This window comes from Apium graveolens, chromosome 4, assembly GCF_009905375.1.
Source record: "Apium graveolens cultivar Ventura chromosome 4, ASM990537v1, whole genome shotgun sequence".
NCBI classification, from domain to species: Eukaryota; Viridiplantae; Streptophyta; class Magnoliopsida; order Apiales; family Apiaceae; genus Apium; species Apium graveolens.
In genome coordinates, this window is record NC_133650.1 from 234,314,025 (window position 1) to 234,323,033 (window position 9,009).

Sequence of the window (9,009 nt, forward strand, 5' to 3'; positions counted from 1 at the left end):
CTTCGTTCGTACGATTGATTCTCAAGAACGTATCGTATTCTAGGGTTTTTCTCTGTATTTACTGTATATTTACTGGTTGCAAATGAATAAACGAAATAAATGAAATAAGAAATTTGCTATTTATATTTACGGAATATTGGTTCATTCTGGATCGTTTTGGATCGATAAATTAGTTGCTTAGCCGCTAAGTAACTGCAAAACGATCCAAAAATAGATTACTTAGCCGCTAAGTAACTATAAAAACGATACAATTTAATACCAGATTTGGATAATTATCAAAACTGAGCTTTTCATAAAACACCATATACGACAAAAATGTAAAAATATCCCGTCTCTCGAGAATACGGGTTTTGTTGATTTATCAAAATGGTTATCGTACCGAAAATCTTGCGCCCGGCCGCACACGGGTCATTACGTAATCCGGATCGAAAAAGTCAAAATACGGAAAATGTCCGGAATTACCAGATTAGGTTAGGAAGGAGTATTCAGGACAAGTAGTAATATATTGTAATCAGGCATGTATGAACTGAGCTAGTTGTTTTGTCCCCCAAGATATAAGTGGGAGACCTTACGAAATATATATCTAAGCAGTTATTAAGAAATGGATGTCCATATTATTGCACTTTAAAAAAAAGGGAAAAACATGCTAGATAATGAGTGACATGCTTACATATGAATAAATTAATCCAACTGTTATAATTACAACTATATTGACAAATTTTCATTATCAGAATAATGCCACCCCGTAGAAGAGGAACCAGGGCACAGCCCGCAGAATCTGTTAACCAAAAACGGAATGAATCTGACCCTGTAGTGAGTGAAGACAGTGAAGAAGACCTAGACTATAATGAATATGATGAAGAAGATTATGTAGAAGAAGAGGCTGAGGATACCCATCAGGGAGCGAACCCCATGAATGAATTTATGGAACTGTTAAGAGCAAATCTGAACTAACAGCCTATTCCACCACAGCCACATGCTTCCCAACAGACCGCATCCACTGCCTTTAGGGCCTTCAAATCTCTCAAACCCCCAGAGTTTCTAGGATCTGCCGACCCCATTGAAGCACGGGCCTGGCTCAAAGAGATAGAAAAGTCCTTCGAGATACTAGGTGTTGAGGAACGACACAAGACCATTTTTGCTTCTTACATGCTGAAAGGAGAAGCTAACTACTGGTGGGAGTCCAAACGAAACCTAAAGACTGATGTTGTGATCCCATGGGATAGATTTACCCGACTGTTCTTAGACAAGTATTTCCCTAGGTTTATGGAGACCCAGATGGAGATTAAGTTTCTGGAGTTGAAACAGGATAAGATGACTGTGGCAGAGTATGAGGTCAAGTTTACTGAGCTATCACGATTTGTGCCTGAGTTCGTGAATACCGAAGAGAAGAAAATGCGAAGGTTTCAGCTTTGTCTGAAATAGTGGATTCAGAACCGAGTGGCAGTACTAGATCTGACACATTATGCCACCTTAGTGCAGAAAACCTCTATTATTGAAGCTGGAAGTGAGCAGAGTGTGAAGGAAAAGGAAAATAGGAAGAGGAAGATAGGAAGCCAAGGGATAGGAACAGGGAACAGGAGCCTTCCACGAAGGTTCGTCAGGGGAGCGGCGTCCCAACCTGCACGAGGCCCCGGATTCAGAAAGGCCCCGAGTGAGAGTGTTGGTCAGGGCGGCGGACAATCTAGGGCCACATTTCATAGCCAACCCCGCGCCCCAATACCGGAGTGTCAAACCTGTAAGAGAAGACACCTTGGAGTGTGTACCCAGGCAAGAGCCCCTCTAAAATGTTACAGGTGTGACCAAGTCGGACATCTTGCCAATAACTGCACCCGACCCAATGTAACGTGTTTCCAATATGGAAAGGTAGGGCACATGAGAAAGGATTGCCCGACATTGAAGCCCCCAGCCTCAGGGATGAGCAGAGCTGCATCCAACCGACCCCCAGCTGCTAGGACCTTTAACATGACTGTTCAGGATTCTGTCCGAAACACTGATGTGATAGCAGGTACCCTTTTGTTAAATTCCGAACATACAAATGTCCTATTTGATTCTGGAGCAACCAAGTCATTTATATCTCAAGATTTTGCTAAAAAGTTAAGACTTAATGCCATACCCTTACGTGAGATATTAAAAGTGGAAATAGCAAACAAAGAAATAATTCCTTTAAATCAAGTACACCCTAAGTGCAAGTTGAAATTGGAAGGGAAGGTCTTCGAGGTTGACCTAATTCCATTTGCGTTAGGAGAATTTGATGTAATCCTAGGTTTGGATTGGTTATCCAGTAACGGAGCGCAAATAGACTGTGAACGGAAGAGGGTAAAGATAAGAGTGCAAAATGAAAAAGAAGTAGTGTTTAGAGGTCAACGACAGAACCAGAAATTTATGACCGTGATACAGACAAAAAGGTTGTTAAGGAAGGGTAACGAGGCCTATTTGGCTTATGTGGTAGATACCAAGAAGGAAGTCCCTAATATACAGGAGATACCCGTAGTACACAAATTCGAGGATGTGTTTTCAGAAAACTTACCCGGATTGCCACCTGACAGGGAAATAGAATTTGCTATAGAATTAGCACCAGGAACGGCACCAGTATCCAAGGCCCCATATAAGCTAGCCCCAATTGAGATGAAGGAACTAGCTTCTCAACTGCAAGAGTTATTAGATAATGGAATGATAAGACCCAGTGTGTCACCATGGGGAGCGCCAGTACTGTTCGTAAAGAAAAAGGACGACAGTATGAGATTATGCATAGACTATCCAGAGCTGAATAAGCTGACTATTAAGAATAGGTACCCTCTCCCCAGGATTGATGACCTATTCGACCAACTCAAGGGAGCTGTACATTTTTTCAAAATAGATTTGAGAACAGGATATCACCAGTTAAAAATCAAACCAGAAGATATACCGAAGACTGCTTTTTGCACTAGGTATGGGCACTATGAGTTCTTAGTCATGTCATTTGGGTTAACCAATGCACCCGTAGCCTTTATGGATTTGATGAACAGAGTGTTCAAAAAGTACCTGTATATATGTGTGATAGTTTTTATAAATGATATTCTGACCTACTCAAAGACAGAGCAAGAACATGCAGAACATTTGAGGATAGTCTTAGAAATCTTGAGGAATGAGAAATTATATGCCAAGTTCTCGAAGTGCGAGTTTTGGTTAAGAGATGTTCAGTTTTTAGGACATGTGGTGAGTAGCAAAGGAGTTTTAGTTGACCCTGCCAAAATAGAGGCGGTATCCAATTGGGAAAGACCAACTACCCCAATAGAGGTTAGGAGTTTTGTGTGTTTAGCAGGATATTACCGAAGATTCGTGCAAGATTTTGTTAAGATAGCCGGTCCACTGACTAGACTTACCCGGAAGACAGAAAAGTTTGTATGGACAGAGAAATATGAGGAGAGTTTTCAAGAGCTGAAAAGGAGGCTGGTGTCAGCACCAGTGCTCGCTCTTCCCGATGGAAAGGGAGAGTTTGTGATATACAGCGACGCATCGCTTAAAGGATTAGGATGTGTACTGATGCAACACGGCAAAGTTATAGCATATACCTCTCGACAATTGAAGGAGTATGAGAGCAGATACCCGACGCATGATCTAGAATTAGCAGCCATAGTGTTTGCCCTAAAAATTTAGAAACACTACCTATACAGTGAGAAATGCGAGATTTAACTGACCATAAAAGCCTCAAATATATTTTCACTCAGAAAGAACTGAACATGAGACAGAGGAGATGGTTAGAGTTGATAAAAGACTACGACTGTGAAATTTTGTATCACCCGGGTAAAGCCAATATGGTGGCTGATGCCCTTAGTAGGAAGGAAAGACTCAAGATGATAATGACATCGGAGGAGCTTATTAAAGAATTCGAGAAGATGGAAATTGACGTGAGAATGACCGGTAAGAGAACGGAAGGATTATTTGAGATTAAGCTAGTACCGGAGCTGACTGAAATGATACGAGTATGTCAGGAAAAGAAGATGAGTGAAGAAAGAGGAACATTGACCGGTGAAGAAGTGAGATGCGAGAAGGATGAGAAAGGGATCATGAGGTATGCGTCCCGAATTTGGATTCCAAATGTGCAAGAGTTAAAGGATGAGCTGCTGCACGAAGGGCACAACTCCAGATATTCAATCCACCCAGAAAGTACAAAGATGTACCGTGACCTTAAGGAATATTATTCACATGCCAGACAGTGAAGGCTGAACATCAGCGACCTAGTGGACTATTATGACCCCTGGAAATTACGGAATGGAAATGAGAGTATATAGCCATGGATTTTGTGACAGGCCTACCAAGGACGAAGACCAATCACGACGCCATATGGGTTATCATAGATAGATTGACCAAGTCCGCACACTTCCTACCAATCAATGAAAGGTACACCGTAGACAAGTTGGTGGACATTTACTTGAAGGAAATTGTAGTGAGACATGACGTTCCTGTAGCCATAGTGTCAGATAGAGACCCAAGGTTTAATTCCCAATTTTGGAGAAGCTTCCAGGAATGCGTAGTCACCAGACTAAACATGAGTACCGCTTACCACCCGCAGATTGATGGACAAAGCGAAAGGACTACTCAGACCCTAAAAGATATGCTACGAGTATGTGCCATTGATTTCAAAGGAAATTGGGATGACCACTTGCCCCTGATCGAATTCACTTACAATAATAACTATCACGCTAGCATAGGAATGCCTCAGTATGAAGCTCTTTATGAGCGGAGATGTCGCTCTCCCCTATGTTTGGATGAAGTTGGAGAACACAAGATATTAAGACCAGAGTTAGTCCAACAGACCAGGGAAATGGTGGGACTCATCAGGAAAAGACTGGTAGCAGCCCAGGACAGACAAAAGAAGTATGCCGACCAGACCAGGAAGGATAGGGAATATTAAGTAGGAGATTCTGTGCTATTGAAGGTATCTCCGTGGAAAGGAGTGATGAGATTTGGGAAGAAAGGGAAGCTGAGTCCCAGGTTCATCGGACCCTTTGAAATTTTGAGGAGAATAGGACCTCTAGCTTACGAGCTCGCCTTGCCTCCTAATCTGCAACAAGTACACAACGTGTTCCACGTGTCCATGTTAAGGAAGTACCATGCAGATGCACGACATGTAATAGAATACGGGCAGGTAGATTTACAACCAGATCTGACCTACATCGAGCAGCCAATAAGGATAATGGAACAAAAAGAACAAGTGCTGAGAAACAAGACTGTGAAGCTGGTTAGAATCTTATGGAGGAATCAAAATGTCGAGGAGTCAACTTGGGAACTTGAAGACGCAATGAGGAATAGATATCCCCACTTATTTACTAATTGATTCCGGGACGAAATTCTTGTTAGAAGGGAAGACTGTAATAACTCAAATTTTTGAGACCTTGTAAAACATTTAATGAATAGTAACCCTGACGAACGGAAAAACTTTTGAGCCCACACTATGTAGTGCATGAGAAAATGAGTTTCGGAGTTGATATTATGATTATAGGTACCAAATGAGTGTATGTAAACGCTATTAGTTTTCGAAGAAAACGAACTTTGAAAAATGACCGTATTTATGACTTATCGAGGATTACGGGAATCGCAATATAATTACAAGATTAAAACCCTAGAGATTTATATCCAAGTACAATAATTTAAAATATAAGGAATAAATACGAAAGGAATTATGTCGCGAACCATTTGCGAGTAAGTATTATGAAAACGCTTAAGCGACCGAGCGAACGCGTAAACGATTAAATAAACGTAACGTACTAACTAACCATAGTAAGAAAGTAACCATGGTTACTTTATCAAATAGTGAGCTAAACATAGGATGATCAAGCAAGCTAGCCAAATAGTGTGCTAAGGAAGCTAGCACATGTAGTTTAACTTGTAAACTAGCAAGCTACTTGGATTTGTCCCCAAGATTTGCAACAAGGAATAAACCTTGGATTCTATACTAGGAAGAATAACAATCAATAGAAAGATATCACCATCCCATTTCCTAGAAGCACCCAAGGAAGCAAGCATAACCCCCCCTCTTTCATTCTCCCATTCGGCTATTTCAAGAAAAAGGGAGAAACTCAAAATAAAATCTCAAGTTCTAGCCATGGTAAAATCATCCCATTAATTCTCAAGCTTCCTAACAACGAAAATCAGGTAAGAAAATTCTTTGATCTTTTCTTATCAAGGTTTGATGGGTGAAATAAAATTAAGAAAGTTACTAGTGAATTGTATGAATAGTAACTCTTCTTTGGTTTCTTCATTTCAATGGTGGTTTTAGGTTCCAAAAATCATACCAAGCACTTCCAAGACTCCACCATTCTCAAGAACACATCTCAAGCTTTTAAGAAAGGTAAAAATCTTTGACCCAACTTTATTTAAGATTCAATTTCAAGATCCATTTAGTATGTAGTTGTAAAACTAGTTTTAGAGGTTATGTTGTTGAAATCTTGATGTTTGGATAAGTAGATTTAAGTTTTATTGTTGTTGCCTCAAGAACATGATGTTATTGAGAGGAGTTTGTGTGTTGATGATTATATGATGATTTTTGGTGGTTGTATAAAGATTTAGGGCGTAAACGAAACTCTGATCGTAAACGTAATTTCGTTAAAACGAACAAATCGTAACTTTAAGTTTCTGCAGAAAGTCCCGAAGATGTAAACTATATTTTCTTAAAAACAACCTTGATTATGATAGACAATTTTATAAGGATCGTTTAGGCGCTTGAATCTCTTGATTCCGATTTACGGATCAAAAGTTATGGCCGATTTACTAAAAGTGATTTACGCGACGAAGACTGCTATAAATTACGTACTTTGAAAATATAAAGGATCGACTTAATGTGTTCATAAATCATGAAATTTTTACAGAGAGTAACATATTGATATTCCTAACTGCCATAAAAATTTCAAGTGAAAATAATGATTTTTCAATTTTATAAAAATATCGGAGCTGAGACCGTGCGATTAGAAACCGTAGAATCCATAAGCGGAGCCCACGGCGATAATGAAAATGAACCTAAGATACTTAGAAAAATGAAGCGACCATGATGTGAATAAGGACTTAAAGGAATAATAAGGGTAGTACAAATTGAGAGGGTGCATAATAAGTAGCGCATGAGTGCGAGTCGCCGTAAATTAGAACGGGACCTAACGAATTGTGTTTATGATTATAGATTTTCGAGCGGAACATAGAGCATCCTCCACCTCGAAATACCCAGGCATGTTTACGAACCCAACTCCATTTTAATGTTGTGTTGTGAAAGGATTGTTTTACTATAATTTCATAAATACCATGCTTGCCATGAAATGTAGTAATTGAATTTTTCGCATAATGTAGCGATGTTGTACGATAAGGATATATCGTAAAATATTTAATTTCCGCTTTAAGTGTGACGTATGATTATAAGACCGAGAGTCGGTCGGGATTTTAAGATAAAAACCCAAGAATCATTCCGGTGATATTATAGGACGATTACAAGTCCATAATAGTACGTTTTAAAGGGACTTAACGTACACTTACGAAATATTAAAATACCTTGAACTTTTATTAAAATGATTTCCCAACGATCATATTCCCTCAACTATATTTTATGGTTCGAATAATAAATACTATATACCTAATACTTTATTATGAGAGTAGTATATTCCAACGATTATTTATTTCAAACCTGATTAAACATTAAAGATTATTAACTAATTAGACAGAAACTAGTTGAGGAATATTATTTTAAATATTCTTTTAGAGAGTAAACTCATTCGAGGTTTAATTATTTATCGATTATCGTGTAATTATTTATTATTCATTAAAGGTTTTATTATTGATTTAAAAATCATAGATCCTGATTTAAATTATACTTTCTGTCTTTGAAAAATCATTCGAATATTTTAGATCGTCGGAAAATATTATCCCGACTTATATAATATTTTGAATATAGTTTCAAGGAGAAACTTTTTCTCCCCTTATCTAATTATCTGTTGACAATGGTCAACTCACATCCTTAGTACTTCCTCCAAAAATCTCGGAAGTACGTATATATATATACATTTATATCTTAGTAAGATAAACTATTTCTATCAACAAGCAACACGCTTGTGGAACTTCGATGTAGTTGGAGTTCTCGAGATTGATAGAATTCTTTTAAAGGACAAGGAAGGGGTAGACTCTGGTACTATGTGTGCTAGATGGACTACCAAAGGTACCGTAGGCGAAGGTACTCCGTGTACTCAGGAACTTGTGAAGTATGTGTATACCCAAAAATGGGACACGTAGCCCGAATGCGACAAGAGTGATAACCGGGATACGAAGGTGTCGTCCTTCTACTAGTAGAAAAAAGTTACTATTATTGTATTACGATCGATCATCGTATACGGTGGCTCCAACGAGTGTCCTAATTCTTCCAATTAGAATTGTGATGCAATACCGTAACCCAAGCCTAGGTGCTGGGTTTACTATTGAGGTATTCGCAGGATAATAAAATCCCCTAAAGAATTGTTTGCATAAGAAGGTGTGTATCACAAAGAAAAACTATTTTCGAATAAAACATAATTATCATATTTGATGTTTTACGTAAGTTATCATACAATCATTTTCATACCGTACATTATAATGCTGGTCATTATAGCTCACACTTGTTTTCTTAAATTGACACAACACAACAGTGAATCAAGATGCCTACCATGAGAACCACAGCCAGGAAACGGGTAGGAAATGGCCAGCTGTTCCGTAGATTGTTTGGTGCTCCACCACAGGTAGTCCGAATAAGCTGGATTAGTTTTCAATTATTTTTAGTTCGGCTTATTTATAAGTATGACTTATATAAGGTAATAAACGAGAAACGTATATTTGGCCGACGGACTAGCCTTACTTAAAGGTTACTCCCCGGTAAGACTTAATCACTTTTGGGTTGTAATAATTATCACTTGATGGTTGAATTACTCTAGTTATGAATGATTCGTTTCCAAGACAATAACCTGTAAGTGTGTGTGTGTGATAAGTGTGGGGTCGTGAAACGTGAGTAATTATATA